Here is an 18,795-nt window from a genome sequence, read left to right on the forward strand (position 1 = left end):
GCGCACAAGACATATGTTTGAGGGGGGGGGGGGGGTTAGGAGCAAAAGAAATGAAAAAGGGATTTTAATTATTCCTCTCTCATAGGTTCATCAGATGGAGACTAACAAAAAAATGCATATTCAAATTATGTCTTCATTGGTTTAATCAACAAAGAACAATTACCATGATCAGATTTCTTGATATAGATGTCTCATATGAAACTTATATACTACATTGATAATAGAAAAGACAGCAGGTGCCCGTTTTTGTTTGGAACTTGATCGGCTAGGAATGAGTGAAATTTTGTACTTTTTTAAAGGATTATTGTAAGGGTTTGGGTTGACAGTATCATGACGTGTTAATCATGAGATTATCAAATGAGCATCCTGTCAACGGAGAAAACAAAAAGTTATTATTGGCAGGAACATCCTGTCAATAGTGTCAAAAGATTCTTATGGACAAAAAATTCTTATTGATGGAAGCACTAGCCTCTGCCTTGTCTTTTTCAAGTTTGATTCTAATTGCAGCCTATAACATCCAGTACTGTACAGATGACATTATTTTGATGCATTTTAAAGCTTTCATCAAGAGCTGTAAACTTGTTGGAAGAAAAAAACGTAGCTTGCCCTTGGGAACCATGTTTTCCTTGGGAACCATGACATCACTGGGTGACGTCACCGACGCCAACTTTCAAAGAGGCTTTTCAGCCAATATGCAGCACCGAAACAACAAAAAGGTTGTATGATTTCCCAGCCAAGGGCCTAAGCAGGCTCTCCATCCCGTTTTACCTGTTTCGTGAAAAGCGATGTCCTGAAAAATGATGTTTTTATCAATTTTTCCTACTGTAACATTGTTTAGGCCTCACAGTACATTGGCCTCAAAACACATGACTTTAAACCTCTGCTGTGAAAAGAGTAATCATCGCAGGCAAGCCAAATTTGGATATATGGTAGAAGTTCAAATCTGACCAGGGTTGGGGTCATGACGTGGTAATCTGCCAGAAGTGTGTGGTGGTGGTCACCCTGATTTCTGCCCCAGATTGCATGGGGATCATTTTCGCTGTGCATAGGTTTTTTTGTATCTCCTGAAAAGCCTGTGAGTTGTAGTATTTTTGGGCGCGATGAAGTTGGTTCGCCATCAAAGTCTTTTTTTGTATTAGTCAGCGATAATGGTGATGTTTTTTTTTTCACCTGATGACCCAAATAGCAGCGTTTTTAATGCATTTTAACCGAATTTGCGTCATCGGAGATCACACAACTTTTTTTATTTTGTATTTTTCAGAGACACCATTTACTAACTAAAGCATTCTCAGCATGTACACTGTGACCCCAAGAAAAAACATTTTATTTCAAGCAGGTTCAATCAAAAAAGTGTGAAAAAAAAAGGTTTAAAAAAAAGTTAATTTTCAGGTCCAAAAATTTACATTCTTCTAATATGGTTTCTACCAAAATAAAAGGACAACAGACGATACCAATAAATACATCGGAAAGCAGCAAGAACCCGCTTTTTGCCAATATGATTACATTTTCCTCCTACTTTCTTGGCGGAATTTTAGCCTCTCGGCCTGGGGGTGTTGGCCTACATACGAAATCGTAAAAAAAAATCCGGTCTGAGACCTTATGTTCACATTTTTCGAGATGATTTCTTCACCGGGAAATTAGAGCTAACGCAAACATTTTACAGTATAATCCATGGTAGTTTCAACCACAAACTGTAGATCACCCCAAACACGTCCATTTTCTCCCTGTATAAACTGCAAAATTAAATCCAAGTGAGCTAGTGCATACATTACTCCCATAGAAAGCAGGAAAATTCCAGGTTTTATCCAAAGTAACTTTTCCTTTCTTATGATGAATCGGATTGTGGAGCTAATAGAGCCAAATTTTCAGGGTTTTTTTTTTCCAAGTTATCCATCATTCTGCTGAATAATTATTATAATGCAATTACGGCAGCCTAAAAGTTATGGCGCCAAATTTTCAGTTTTTTTGCAGGTTATCCATCATGCTGATGAATAATTATGATTATGCAAATGGCAGCCTTAATTATGGCGCCACATTTTCAGATCTTTCAACATAAGCTGAGCTGCTGTAGAATGAATATGATTATGCAAGTACAGCCTAATTGTCTATGTGCTCTCTGTGGAATAAAGGGAACCCTGAGACCTGTGTTTTGGAATATCATTTTTTTAATTTCAGCTTTTATGAGACTTACATGTACAGATGGACAAACCCACCAGGCATGTACAACACATATCATCGTGATGGCTAAGATTAAAGGAACAGGGTGTGGCTTGTTGGATAACATTCGTTATGTCCACCACAGTATGCTCGTCAGGAACCCGGTCATTTATGCACTATGGCACTTGAGCACTATCCAGTTACTTGGTATTTTGCAATCCCCTAAAAATGTCTATGTTCTGTATACGTTACGGGAGAATAAAGAAAATCCAGTTACCCGTGTGTGGCGTATCATTTTTTTTTTAAAATTTCAGCTTTTAGGAGGAGACTTCTGGATGGGAAGTTTTACCCAGCAGGAAACCCTGAAACCTGTCTGTGTTTCCGTATCATTTTTTTTTAAATTCCAGGTTTTCCTAAGACTTCTGGATGCATCATGGCCAAGCCAAGCCAAGTGGATGGCCTGAGTATTCTGTATAAGATAATGATCACATGGAATTGTATATCAACCTGAGTATTGGTTATTCGTTCAGTGAGTCTTCAGTCATGTACCGAGTATCAGTTACACTACAAATCACGGAATCAAGGATCATCTTGATACTTTAGATATATATTATTAAATGTCATCAATAAGGTCTGACAAATCAGAAATGTAGGGAAGTCAAACGGGTCTCAACTATTCACAACAATGATGATCACAGGGAATTGTGTACCAACCTCAAAACTGAGAAACACAGGGAAATATGATCGTTGTTACTTAGTAGTAACATCCTGCAAAATGTTTTCAATATAAACTCCCCCTAACACTGAACCACTTGTTACTGCAAGGAGGCACCTGTTACCTGTGACACACTGTCTAGTCAGAGTAACTTAAAGGTAATCTGATAGAATTTGCAACACTCATTGTCCCTATGTTAGCGATGGAAATTCATGAATGCCTCAATGGTGGTGGGTTGTGTAGGTGAACTGACCGGTCCTGAGTTGAATGATGATAGGCTGCAGTGTTGCGCCTCACGTGGTATCTCGAGCACACTTAGTCTACCAGCCCGGAAGTCTTGTCCTCGTGCATTGACTCGACGTGTGGCCAAATGCTCCTGTTGGAGTTAGGCCCCCATTCCACTAGAACAGCTAGCGTGGCTAGTCAGCGCCGTCGGAGCACGCAGAGGGCGCCAGGCGCGCCGTCACCTTAGCGATGGTGCTGAACATTTTCAAAACAGTCACCATGCGAGCGCCGAGGATGGCGATAAAAAAATAAGAGCCGAGAGATCGCACAGCAAGCACGGTAAGCACCGTGAGAGCGTGCAGTGAGCGTCGTAAGAGATCAAAGGGCCGCAGCGAGCGTTCAAGGGTCTAAACAAGCGCTCTACGAGGTTCAAATGGTCTTAACTGTAGCTCAGACAAATTACATTCGTGAAGTGGTGTTCCTTGAATTTCTGGAAGTATTTCAGAATTCTGTGAGTCATCTAAGCACTCATATCCAGTTACAATGTACATCGTATTTTGCAACTTCCATTACAATGTCAGCGAATTTTCGGTTTTCTTTTGGATGTTTTCTGAGCTGTATGAGAATAGTTATGGTTCTGCAAATTGGCAGCCTGATGGCGCTGTATTTTCAGTCAATCTTTCGTTTTTTGTCCAGATGCTGTCTGAATGATTATGCAAAATGGCTAATGGCAACAAGTTTTTAGATTTTTTTTGCACGTTTTCAGTCTTGCCTAGAGAATACAAAATGTAGTAATTATGGTGATGTAAATGGCAGCCTATTGGCGCCACATTTTCAGTCATTATAGTTTGCACGTTTTCCATTCTACTTGGGAATGGTTCAATCAAATTATGCAAATGAGAGTTTTCAAGTTTAATTTGTAGTTTCTTGTTTTTAAGGTCTCGGTTCAGAGTTTTTTTTTACAATTCGGAGCCGACCTGACTCATTCCCAGAAAGGCACAGTGAGTAGCGCTTTTTCAAACATCCTTTTTCCGCCAATTCAATGTTTCCCATGGATAGGGGTGCATTGTCTTCGAACGACAGACAAATTTGATATTTTCTGTGGAAATGTCATTTTTGGTGAAAACCATCATTTAAAGCAATTTTCATCTTCAAAACTGCTATTTTTAGGGCATTCTTCCAAGGCCGCAGGAAGGAAAATAAGAGTTTTCTTAGGATGATGACTGATATGGGAATAAAGGTCATCAGTCTACGTTTTCCGCAATCCCCGATGGCGCGAAACCATGCAAAACACCATAGAACGCACGATTCGGGTACTCAGGCGACAAGGCCGCATTACCGTCATCGCACACTAATACCAGGAAGTCTTCGCGGAAGACCAAAACTCCGAAACCGTAAAACGCTGCAAAGATCAGGTCTTTCAGGAAATACAAAAGATTACACACTGCTATAGCGATAGCCAAAAAATTGGAAGCCAAAACTAAGGAGAAAACCTAGGATTTGCGTCTTATCTTCACGCATTATTTAGCCATCCGGTCAAAACAATTCCGAACTTGAACCTTAAGTACTTTATGCACTCTAAGGTTTACTTTTTTTTTTTTTAAATTCATGATCTAGTTTGAAGCCGTTCTTCCTCCCCGAGCTTCTGGAAAGAGCTTTCAAATTTGTCTTTAATATTAGCCACAAATAGAGACTGCTTAGGACATGGGCTCTGGGAACATAAATAAACATAACTAACAGCAAAGTCACATTTGTGGCACAAGAGCAATATAAACAATGGGCAACTGCTGTGTTTTCGTTATATTCAATTATGTTTGAAATGGCGAGATATCAACACACATGACAATGGTAATTCTTTTATTTGAAATAAACAAATGAAGACATAGCTTAGAAGTCTGAGTTTTCCCATTTGATCATATGAAACATGAAAACGGCATGCTCAGCTGCAGAACAGGAGGCAGTTCCCTAGAGCACCACAGAATCTACCAGGGGGCCCACAGAATATCCAACCTGTCCCATCATTCACACCAAGGAGGTTTATAAATGTAGGCCCATGCTGAGCTAACCGGGACTGAGATACGATAGGTAGCAAGAACCAAATTGAAAAGACCCATGCTTACTACTGACTCAGCTAGCCGGGTATTGTGAGTTATCACAGAAAAAGGGGCAAAAATTGAAGGAACTGAGTGAACAATACAAACTTTAAGGTGATTTTAAAAGAGCCCATGCCTCCGACTCAGAGCTTTAGCCGGGAACTAACTGAAATAAAAAGTTGGAAAAAAATACCCATGGTCACATCCGACTGAGCTAGCCGGGAATGACACGATAAGGAGAATTAGAAAAGCAACTGTCCACTGCCCTTCCAGCACCCAACCACACACCAAACATGCATGATATTAAAGATTCACAAATAAGATGATAATCATAATGATAAATTCAGCGGGTCTTCGTAGACCGCCCACAGCTTCCAACGATGGTTATAAGATATAGACTACTCTTTCGCTATTTGCAAAGTTCTCTTTAGAAAATTGTTCAATACATCCCTGCCTGGCACACTTCTGGCCATGTATAATATAAGTTGCCAAGCCGTAACAGTGGGGGTTCAAGCGTCACTAACTGACCAGTCTAACTGGTCCTGACCTTTTAGCCATACACGACCCAGCTTAAGAAAGAAGATACCAAAGAATGCCATGAAAAGCGAGACTGTGACCAGCACATTGCTGATGAAGATAGAGCGGAGTACCGACTACTAGTACCGTGGAGCTCTGGAGGTCCACAATGACAAGGAAGCGGCATTCAGTGCAGTCTACAGTCCAAGTAGGAACGACGGTGGAGGGGATCTGCATTATTTCAACTGCTGCGTACCACCACATATGAGGAAAAACATGTCGTGTGGGTCCGGGGACAGCAGATGTCCCCAAACCCCAGAGGAGGGGACACCACGGTCCAGGCAGCATGGGGCCGCGAGGCTCACCGCGTGCGGCCGCCAGCTCACCACACACGGTTGGTAACCATCCCCACGCCGTGTCGCAGCAGAGAACAAGAAGCGTCCCGCCACACGCCATCTCGCAAGCTCTGCAGCATGTTGCCGCTGCCATTCCCGAGAGCTTCGCCAAGAACGATAGCTGCAATAGTATATCAAGGAAGCGGCATTCAGTGCAGTCCACCGTCTGAGTAGGGACGGCAGCGGAGGGGATCTGCATAACCTCTATGTACCACCAGGCATGAGGAAAGACACGTTGTGTGGGTCCGGGGACAGCAGATGTCACCCAAACCCCAGAGGACGGGACACCACGGTCCAGGCAGCATGGGGCCGCGAGGCTCACCGCGTGCGGGCGCCAGCTAACCACACACGGTTGGTCCCCACGCCATGTCGCCGCAGAGAACAAGAGGCGTCCCGCCACACGCCATCTCGCAAGCTCTGCAGCACGTCGCCGCTGCTATTCCTGAGAGCTTCGCCAAGAACGATAGCTGCAATAGTATCCCTTCCCATGTTAATGGAGAAGCCTCAAGCGCCATCCCCTGAGTCCTCTCTTGTAGCCTCTAGCCAGCCTGACGGTACCAGCCACCCCACTAGTGAAGTGGTGAGTAGGAACTTGCCTCAAAGAGACAATCTCAACAAGCCCATCTTCCCGCCAGCCCAGGCTCCCGCGCAGCACCATAGTTCTATTCAAATACAGAGAGAAAAGAATACTACAGCTGAAGGCTTCACTCAGCAAGTGATATTTCTCAAGACAAGAAATTGTCAGAAGAAAGAGAGAAAGAATACTACAGCTGAAGACAACACTCAGCAAGTGACATCTCTAAAGACAAAAAAATTGTCAGAAGAGTTCAGGCTGTCTGAGGGTACAAATAGGGGATAGTATTAGGAACTGTCAAAAGATGCGTCCTTGTCAAAAGACAAAGAATCAAGTGCTGCAGTAAAAAAGAGAGAAAAGAAAGCAAAGCAACGGAGACTGTTCCCATGAACTTGATGAAGGAGGGTGACAAGAAAGGAGACAAGTTTCAAGATTAAACCCTGAACAAGCAGAGGGCATTTCTGATGTTTCTTCCAGAACTGTTAAGAAGCCCTAAGTTGAATCCAAATGCAAACTAAGGAAAAAACCTGCAGAAAACCGTCGGATTCGAGTTAACAGGGAGACTGTAATCAACAAGACTGCCTGCTACACCAAAACAATGTATACGTGTACTTCTGTCCTCGGTCCACGGTTGGACTTGTAGACCATTCCATTCTCTCAGTTGTGGCCGAACGGCTAGATCGAAAGATACGGTGGGAGATTGCCAACCAATCCATTTGCAGATTGCGAGAAAGTCATGGACCATACTACCTAGTTCTGTGCCCGATACCAGGGGTAACCGAAGTTTGAAAAAAAGGTCACCGGTGGTCCACAAGTTCTAAGTAGCGGCCGAACTTCTGCCCCTTTCCATGACTGGGTATAAAACCCTGATAAACTGTGACTGATTGAGGATTTGACCTACAAATGACACCATGTACCGTGCCGGAAATCTCAGAGATCTATTAACCGTCTGGTCCATATTACCTGTACCTAACATCGGCACGTCTCATAGGAAGCTTCGGAAAGATACCCCTTCTAAATATGTAGAATATCGACTGACATTCTTTTCCCGACAAACAAATTCTATCTATTAACTCCTCACAGATGGATACAGCGTTTCGACCCAATGCGATTTACCATAGCATCCGAAACCCTAACGTTAGATGGTACTAAATTTTTTACAAAATCACCCTGTCGTTCTCCTGAACAACAGTGATGCCCACGTATGAGAAGGTTCCTGATTCCTGCCAGCCGGCTGGTGTTGTGCTTACACGGTCAGTCATGCATAACCTTTCTTTTACTCCTGTTGTCTGGCACGCCTTCCCCGCTGCACCCACGAGCTCCTGCTGCCTCCGCAGCCAACGCAGACGACCACGTCGGGAGACTGGATCTTCCCTCATGAGCTTCTGTATCATCTCCCCTATGACACTCCTGCTCTTCACGTCTGCCGTCGGAGGACACCTCACGTCTCGATAGCCTTGCTTGCGTCTCCCTGGGATGTGGTACCGTGGCACTGCCGATTCCGTCTTCCCAACATGCCTTTTGATCTCCTTCAACTCATTCCCCGTGACTCTCCTGCGTTGTTACCGAACGTGCCTTACTTGAGACGACGCCCCCTCCTTAGTTATTGCCAAATACCACCGGGTAGAGTGTGCTCATCACCCCGAAGTCTACCCGTACCTCTCTCGCGTTCCCATCCACTTCAAGCTCTGCCCTGGCTGTAAGAATCGTAGCGACGGTTCCATTGGCCTGCCTAAGTTATATAGCGTCCTTAAGCGTGCCTCCCTCGCTGCGAACTTCTTGTTGACAAGTATCCTTGAATTACCAGTGTCCCCGTACATCTGTACCTCCCGGCCATTAACCGCCCCCTACCGCTGTACCTACTGCCTTCCCCCGAGATTCCATCCGCGTCCCAGGGTCTGGTTCTCTCCTGCACAAACACACTCTGTGCGACCTGCTCTTCTTAGAGGACTCTCTCTTCAAGGTTGGGCAGTCTGTTTTTAGATGACCTAAGACTCGTAGCGGTGGTAACACGTCCCGTGGAAACCTCCCTCAAGCTCCCTGAAGCCACCGTAGCCGCTATCATCCTGGCGGGCATACCCTCTCCTGAACTTGGTGAGTTGCGTGGCCGAACACCTACCGCCAGACTTCTATCGTGCGCGATCAGGTACTGGTCGGTCGCCTTATGTCCAATCTCCTCTAGCGACTCCTCTCACGGAGCCACATCTTTCGATCCCTAGGACATGAGTCAAGGAGCTGCTAATGGACCATCTTAGCACACGTCGCTTGATGCGTCTTCGGCGTCTCGTACAGTCCAAGCCACCCGTCTAGTAGATAGCTGCCAGGTACATGTTTTCAATTATTCATTCACATACCAACATTGCAGACATACAACAAACGTTAGCCTCTACGCCACAGTCGCTTTTTGCATGGGGAGGGAAATGGGCGAAACATGTTGCATTTGCTCCTGCAAATGTTGCCTTTCTAGCTTCTTCTTCCTTAGTGTGAAAGCGGGAGTTCCCAGCCGATATATGTATGTATATATATATATGTATGTATATATATGGTGATGTAGGTCCTGGCCGCCGAATAAACCACCTCGTTTGCGTTCCTCACTCGGTGGTATATTGGGTGGTTATAGTATGGGAGCCGACCTTGTCTCTTGTCATGGTATTTATCCTTTTTAAAACTATTAGATTATTTCAATTCCTTCAGGGCGATTTAGGAAAGTAATATACGCAATATAACAACTGCTAGCCTGCCGTGTGTATGGATATCACCAGACTAGTCAAACTGTAAGAATGCATTAAACGTGACTGAACACGCTATGTTATTCTTGCTCATACATGAATTTTTCTTTAGAATTTCGTTTCACTATGTTAAGGAAACAAAGATAGTTATGCTGATTTGAACAATCTTTTTACTTTCCATTTTCTGATAACACAGAAAAGCAGAAAACATCATTCTTTAACTTTTCTGAATAGGAAAGGAAGAACATTTGGGAATTTTATGCAAGTCATAACTTGTTTGATAGTTTCTTGATTTTCTTGTTTTTCTTAACTGTATTTGGTTAAGAAACTCTTCCATCTTCTTAAATATCAGTAAGAAAAGCAAGAATCACATTTCTTAGACTTCCTACATTAAGGAAACAAGAAATGTCAAGAATGATTTTCTTAGTGAAACGAAATTCTAAAGAAAAATTCATGTATGAGCAAGAATAACATAGCGTGTTCAGTCACGTTTAATGCATTCTTACAGTTAGACTGGTGATATCCATTCAATACATACACACGCAGGCAAGCAGTTGTTATATTGCGTATATTACTTTCCTAAATCACCCTGAAGGAATTGAAATAATCTAATACATGTAGTTTTAAAAAGGATAAATACCCCGACTAGAGACAAGGTCGGCTCCCATACTATAACCACCCAATATACCACCGAGTGAGCAACGTAAACGAGGTGGTTTATTCGGCGGCCAGGACCTACATCACCATTAGCACCTAGTCCGACACATTAACGTTATTACCATATAGCATATTCACATTAACACAGGCAATAAATGTCGTCATTCAGCTTGCAACATATTTGCGTCTTTTTGTGCATGTCACCGTTAAATGTCCCTGACTACGTCTTGGCTAACTGTACTCTTCATATTTGCTTATGCAGTTATAACGATAGCTTGTTGTAGATATTTTTGTCCCATCACAAAATAGTTACAAATTCCGGAAGTCTTTAAAAATACCCCGGCCCGTCCATCATTAGATGGTCCAACAGCCATCAGCCATGGCATATGGCTTTCATTGGACCGACCATAAACCATGGCTATTGACTGGCCAATGGCATTACAGCCTCATAATCAATAACAAATGCGGGGCCCTGGTTGGCCAATCACTTCTGGCTATATAATGAAATTATCTAATCTACCTAAATTATAGATATATTTTAGTCTCTACACTGTATCTTCTTTGTTTGATCATGAAGCCTGCAACCCTAGTAACAATCTAAACAAGAGTCCGCAGGACACAATCCTCCGTGAAGTAATTATGGTGTTTGTGGTGTTGGCTGATTTGTCAAATACCATTTTTGATTACCGTCATGCCATACAGACATGACAAATCCATCAAGAGGATTTTGATTTATAGGTGCGAGGACACAAACACAACATGCTCAAAGTATAAAAGTCTCATCTTAGCAAAAAAAAGGTATTGTAGCATTTCCTCTTAAATTACGTGAGGCTTTGATTTGAATAAATTATATTTGATTATGTTTAACTTTACTTAACTTCTTAATGCCACAAGAATGAAATTTGAACGGAAGTAAAGTATTTTCTTATTAGTTATGCAAATTAGGTCTTTATTTGCATAAGTGATATCTATATTCCTTCCATCTCAGTTACAGGCAGCTGCAGGCTGTGTAGGAATCAGGAGCCTAACCTCTGCTTAGAGTGCCTAATCTGACGCAGGCATCATAATGGCACCGGCTGATGTGGAGCTGATAGATCTAGAGACAAAGGCCTTTATATAAAACAACTCATAACCCAACAGCTGCTTGGAGAAAATAATGTTAGCGCACACATATGTTTGATAAACATTTACCGTCATTTCCAATAATGCAATTTTGTTAAGATATCGTAGTAACTAAAAATATTAGCCCATTTCTTGATTCGCAGATTCTCATTATCCAGATGTTTACACTATCTCTCAAAAATATTACCATCAATTATAAAGCCACCTTCTTATGTCTGGGTCAACTTTGGTTCTATTGATATTGCATATGGCTAACGTGCTATTTTCACTTCAAGCTGTTACAGGTCAGAGAGGTCAGAGTAAGCAAACGTCGTAACGATGGATCGTGTTTGTTTGCGATATGTGGTCAGTCTCGGCCTTCTTACTCCCCTGCTGCTCTACTTACTTCTGTTTTGGTTAGTCTCTGGTGCGAACCTGCATCATGGGCTCTCCTTCAACTTTAAAGACGATGTAAGTTCGGGTCGGAAACTACAGGTAACGGCCTATGAGTCCAATCCGGATGTTGTCGACGTGGCTGAGGGGGAACTGGGAGTTGGCAAGCCCGGCGAGAGGGGGTTGTGCCCGCCGGAAAGTTTTCGACTTGCCACGATGGAAACTTGTATGCCGTGGCTCGGATGCAAAGAGATAACAAACGAGGTGACCGTCCAGAACAAAATCGGAGGGGCTGTGAAGAAGGTAAAGGTACCGTTACTTTCATCATAGTTTATACACTTGCTATTTTTATAGACATATATTTTGCGAGTATTAGAGACAAGAAGTGCATAAAGCCTTCTACTCATATTGTCATATGACCACTGTTAAACGTTGAGTGTATGCCATTGCTAATGTTGAAAGAAAAGCTAGATCAAAGCCGAGGCCACGTACTAGTACATCGTACGATACACCTACGATAGCATTCCACAGAAATCGCAGGATAAGTCCGGGTAAACCCCAGGTAAAACTCATCTGTTCTAAATCCCAACCCCCACACGTTTTTTTAGCTATCTTCATGTTGTACATTATATAGTGCATCTCCTGAGTCCTGACAAATTCTATCCTTTACGGTCGATAGGTGGGCATTGTCTTATTCAGAAAACATTGATTTTCAAAATATTTTTGATGGATTTTTTCCTTGGTCTTAGCATATACGTTATCGGTTATTCCCCGGGGTATATTCTCTTATTCAGAAAACATTGATTTTCAAAATATTTTTGATAGATTTTTTCCTTGGTCTTAGCATATACGTTATCGGTTATTCCCCGGGGTATAACCAAATCATAACTTTTTTTCTGATTCTAATATTTTATCTTATAGATTTTAATACTGTGAGACGGGGGGCGGATGTATAAGAGGGTACGTCAACATTACATGCAAAAAAACAGCAGCATGCAAGTCCATCAGCCTTAGGGTACATAATTTCACCACCCTGAAAAGATACATACAAACAGATCTACACCCCAACATCCCCCAGTATGATGCACTCCTATATATCTAAACTGTGCATATCTGTGACTTCTGCACTAGAAATCTCTTAACCCTACTGGTTTTCAAAGCCGTGAATTCATGTAACCCGGCTGAATGATGTTAATGGTAGTTACATGTAACATACTTCCCATCTGCACTTTGTAGGTTTACAAAGCTACCTGGAGAGGACAGACGGTGGTGTACAGTAACTGGACGAAGGGTTATCACAAGTACGTCCTTCATGGTGTAGAGATGCTGTGTAAGATGCAACAGTCTTCTCATGTCGTGCAGGTGGTTGGATTCTGCAACTCAAGTCTCCTTACAGAGTATTACGGACTTGGATCTGCAGATGGTATTGAGAATCTCCTACAAAGTAGTAATTTCAGCAGGTTTAACAACGTCCGGACAAGATTTAACTTGGCTCTGAGTTACCTAGAAGCAATACATTTCCTGCACAATAGTCCAGTTGGCACGCGAGTCATGTGCGACACAAACGGGCTCATACATACTCTATCCCAGTTCCTCATCACAGAGGACCTTAAACTTGTCTTAAACGATTTGGATAATTTACCGGAAGTAAATCCTGAAGTTCAGCTTTTTGTTAAGTGTAGAGAACCGCAAATTACGAGTAAGTTTGCTGCACCTGAACAGCTTTGGCCCTTTGGAAATGAGACATATGATTACTCAAGAATGCCTTCATATGATGAGAAAACTGACATTTGGAAAATACCACCTGTTGTTAACTACTTACTAGGAACGGTAAATGGAAGTGATGTTGTCAGATCACACTTGTTTGACGTGCACCAACAGTGTAGAGATAGGGACCCCAAGGAACGCCCGAGTGCCAAGGTATTACTGAAGAAGTACCAAGGGATTAGAAGCATGCTTTTTCCTGAATAAGCAGCGTTGTACGTAATTGAGGCAGTGACTACATGCTGGATGAAAAACATTCCATTTTTTAAAGGAGTCCTAAACTCCAGAGGGGGGGGGGGTTATTTTCCAATAGATAATAATTTTAGGAAGTAAAAATGAATACTTATAATATTACGGTTTACGATAAAGTACCCACTAGTCCCGTTCGCATCAAAAAGCATGATTGTATTCTACTAAATTCCTCAGGTGATCCTCTATTTTGTAATTAATCAAACAACCTCAGCCTATAGCTGAATACAATGTACCTGTCAAGGCCTGACAAAAGTTAGGTTACACAAAGGATGTCAGGGTGGATAAGAAAAATTCCTCTTGCTATGTGTTCTTTTATATCTTATCAACAACTGGCCTTCTTATTGTGCTTATGCATGCCAAAAATATTCACGATGAAAGTAGTGAGTATACATATACGGAATACATGGGCAGGGTCTGCACGGGTTTAGTGAGTTACATATCACTTTACAAAAAACACACCTTGTGTAATTCACCACAAGCGGAATTCTGTAAAAAGTCGGCTGGTTATGTATTCATTGCTACATAATCTAGTGGAAAATAACACTCCCTTCTAGAGTTTAGGACTCCTTTACGTGAAGCTGAAAGATCTATAAAATCAAAAGATCAAATATTCTGATGTATACATGAACAGTGAAAGGATATCCTACTTTGACTACCCATAAACGCACGTTAAAATCAGCCATATAGACAATACCTACACAAGTGTTGCATGTCTCAGACACCAGAATAAAGGTTGCTGTGTACATATAGAATACAACACGGGGTATTCCGTATCACCCGAGGTACCAGCCCGACCGCGGGTCGGATCGCCCGACGGCCGTAGGCCGGAGGGCGATCCGACCCGCGGGAGGGCTGGGACCGAGGGTGATGCGGAATACAACGTGTTGTATTTTATTTATGTCATACATTGGCCATACCCACCCGAGAAAACACACATTTTAATGCGGAATGCGCCAGAAGTTGAGGGAGTTTTGTGTCCTCGAACAAGAAACTGTAGCAACATTGATTCTAATCTCCGAATCCGGTATTCGAATTTCCGACGGCCGCGCAACCGGCGCGTTCGAAATGCGTTCGAAATATTCTATGGAAGCCTGTGTGATAACCCTCCCGAACCCTATGTGATCCGAATAGTTATCACACGGTCCGGAACACCCGTATCAGGCCCAGACATGACATAATATGTAGATACCTCGTGAAGGGGCTATTGTTTTAGGTCGTCTGTTCTGTTTGTGTATCAACCCTGATAACGCAAGGTCCTTTTGATGGATCGTTGCGATTTTTGGTATGTCCGTAGGTAGTGACTGTGACAATATAATAAGACACTTGGCGATTTTGTACCTTAGAAAGTTTCTAGGGGACCACAAATTTTAGTATCTTTAAGTCTCAACAAGACCTACTTACGTTCCAAATATCAAGACAATCCACTCAGGTATTCTCGGGTTCAGCCGAACAGGATGCAGAAACTAGAAATTATGCTGCAGACCTAAAACAAAACTACTGGAAGGCCCAAACTGACATTGACCACTATCTTCCCAAGACCTAACCACCTACTAATTAAAAATTGTTTAAATATCATGACAATCCATTCTTAGATGGCCTAAATATCCGGAAATAAACAGACGAACAAATTGGAACTTAAACATATTGGAAAATACAATAATTATTATTGTGGCTATTCTGTATCGCATCACAGTATGCTGATTACTACTACTAACTATTGATAATTGATTGCTAGCCTATATAAGTATAAAACTTTCTCGTTGTGTATAAGATTAAAATCCGCAATATAATGACCATTTGATAAGTTCGTTTCTTCTACTTTTGACTTAGTGTTAGGCATGCATATGGCTTATGCACCTTCCATCTATCTCTCAACAAAATGTAAACCGTGTGAATGTGCACTTACATGTATATCATGATTATTATAACAAACAGTTATCCAGCAAGGGACTAAAATCTTTGTTCAGTATATATCAGACAATCACTAGACAACGCTGATGCTTCACTAACAGTCAAAAACAAACTCTTCGACACATGTGTTAAACCCGTTCTACTAGTACTTTATGGGTCTGAGATATGGGGGTCCTTCAAAAGCCCAAAGTTTTGTCCTATTGAATCCGTACACTTAAAATTTTGCAAATACGCACTCAATCTTCCAAGAACAGCTTGCAACCTTGCAGTACGGGCAGAACTAGGGAGGTACCCCCTTCACCTAGAGGCCTCCCTAAACGCCATTGGATGCTTTCTTAGGATGCGCCACAACGTACCAGCTGACAGTTTACAAGCCGATGCCCTGTTATGCCAACTTCAATTAGAAGCCAATGGCAAAAAATGCTGGGCGTCCGGTGTTTGTAACATGCTAGAGGAATGCGGTTACGCCTTCGTTTGGAGCCCACAAGTATCCTTAGGAACAGATTTGTCACTTATCATTAACTCCATTAGTCAACGATTAAAAGACTTCTATACTCAAACATTCTCAGCTGAAATCCACAACGATAACAGGAATAAATCTTACAGCAACAAACTCCGATCGTACCGTCTGTTTAAGTCATGGTATAAAGAAGAAGAGTATTTATCCATTGGCAACATCAAACACAGAGTGGCTACTACTAAACTCAGGGTTAGCTGTCACATATTACATGTCGAAACAGTAAGGCACAACCGCATGCCTCTATAACATGGACTTTGTCAACATTGTAATCTAAATCAAGTAGAAGATGAGCAACATTTCGTCCTAGATTGTAAATTATACGATAGCGAAAGAAGTGTACTTTTTAACCTTATCAAAGAAAAAATCCCATATTTCGAACATCTGAATGCAACAGACAAATTCATGTTTTTATTACGCCTGGATAATCCTTGTATATGAAATATTGTCTGTTCATACATTTACACATGTACAAAGAAGCGAGAAGAAGTCGACCCTACTGGACCAGCTTAGTTTAATAACACGTTTGTCTACTCTATATATCTTTACAGCTTGTATTGTTGAATTTATGTCCTTGTATGTTCTTTGTGTTAAGTTAGACGACCTGTACCTAGCCCCTTGGGGCATGAATGCACAATAAAGGTCTTTCATTCATTCATTCATTCATTATTCTTCTTCTTCTTTATTCCTCCCGTAGGAGAGCATAGTTTCATATCACTTTACTTAAAACATAACAGTATTGATACATCTTCAAAGGATAAAACATATTTACAAATCTCGTGGTATATGGCATCCATCACATTGGTATGTCAAAGCTTGTGTTACTTGTTGTTCTTCTGTAGTGCTCGATTCACTTCGGTCACTCCTCCCCTTATTGGGTATAATTTTTCAACGGCTTATGAGTTGTCATCACACATAATCACATGGTCATCAGCCTTATCCGCATAGCTTCATCACACTTCAGTTAAATATAAAATTGTTGATACATCTATAAAAGGCAAAACATATTTACACCTCTCACGGTATATGACGTCTGTCACAACGATATGTCAAAGCTTGTGTTACTTGTTCTTTTGTAGTGCTCAATTCCCTTGTCTCTCCTCCCCTTATCGGGTATAATTTTCAACGGCTTTTAAGTTGTCATCACACATAACCACATGATCATCAGCCCTATTTCCTTTCACAGTTCCCACATTGTGACCCTTACATACATTCTCTGGTGTCCTTTCGTGACTCTAATTTCCAGGTATAGGTTAAGTCTCGGTTCGTCTCAGTTCCTGTGTTTTGCTCTATCAATGTCTGTAAGTTCATTGTTCTTTGCGCGTGTGTTGCAGGCTGTTGTTATCGTTTCCATCTCGTGTGCTTCAGTGCCATTATTGCTAATGGTTTAATGGCCGGTTTGTGCTGCTGTCGTCATAAACTCTTCCCACTGTTCCTCTGACACCTCTGGCACCTCTTCTGTAAACTGCAGGCATGGCACTGGGATGCTGTGACATTCAAAGTTAAGAATGTGCATATCGAAATATGAAAATACATACAGTGTAATTTGTAAATGTCAAAGTACCAAGTATAGCAAATCCTTAGGGCACAAAAATTTGCAACTCTTAATTTGCACACAAGATGTCAAGGTGCCACGTGCACAAATAGGAATAGGTTATCATTTTATAAGCTTCACCATGTTGCAGGCTCATGTGCGCCTATATAGTTTTCGTAACTGTTGTACGGCTGCACCAAGTAATTTTTATGGATGACGTCCGCGCGCGCATTGATTTTGGTCTGTGCCCAGAAAAAAAACCAAGAAATTCCGCTTCCTGTAACTATGACCAAAGAGTTATGACAGAGCCGGCAAATCGTAATATTAACGTAAAAACCGTCACGAGAAATGCATAAATAAGGAAGTTGCTACTTACTGACAGGATGATCCTGTCAGTAGCAGAAAAAATTGGATCATCCTGTCAGTAGTTCATTTTTTTCTACTGATGACTTTTTTCTACTGATGACCCTGTCAGCAGTGCAGATTTAGTTGCTTGAGTAATTATTTTTGGCGTATCTTATTACTTGGATGTCTAACCTTCATCAACGTACCCCTAAAGCTGAGCCTTCCCCACTCCCACCACATGACACATGATGCCCAGTCTGGGATTGAGAAGTCCGCAGAGGATCATTACAACCCGCATGTCTATGAAAATCAAGACCTTGAATAGCTTCCTGAAGGTCAAACTCCCTTCTTAAAAATGTACAAATTCATCACAGCTTTTACCGTAATTCACATTTCTATGGATAACAATTGCTTATTTGCATACTCATTCCAGTCTACCCAACTCTGGTAATACTAAGACCACCGGTTGGTACTTATGCAGTTATGATACAAATGTTTACTAAGAATCTACTAAATCAGTTCAGAGCAGCAACATTTCAGGAACAGGAGTGTTCGTTGGAAACGTCCTAAAAAAATTAAGGGTAAATGATCTACCCGAGGTCAATATGGTGTCAAAAGGCCTGGTCATTCGCTACAACCACCGAATAAAATCACCGAGAGAGCAATGCGAACTAGGTGATTTAATGAGGTGGTTTTAGCAAATGACCAGGCCTTATGACATCACATACATAGAGAAATAGGTGGGTCATTAACGTTATCATCATATAGCCTGTCCAATTTAGCCCATATAAGAGGTATAGATTCCTACATGATGCATAGAGTTTTTAATGATATACATGTAGATCATCATCATATCGGGCGGCTTTCCCGGAATAAATATAGATACATTTGTCGAATTTCTGAGAAACGCATTTCAA

Source organism: Branchiostoma lanceolatum, chromosome 1 (genome assembly GCF_035083965.1).
Source record: "Branchiostoma lanceolatum isolate klBraLanc5 chromosome 1, klBraLanc5.hap2, whole genome shotgun sequence".
Taxonomy (NCBI): Eukaryota; Metazoa; Chordata; class Leptocardii; order Amphioxiformes; family Branchiostomatidae; genus Branchiostoma; species Branchiostoma lanceolatum.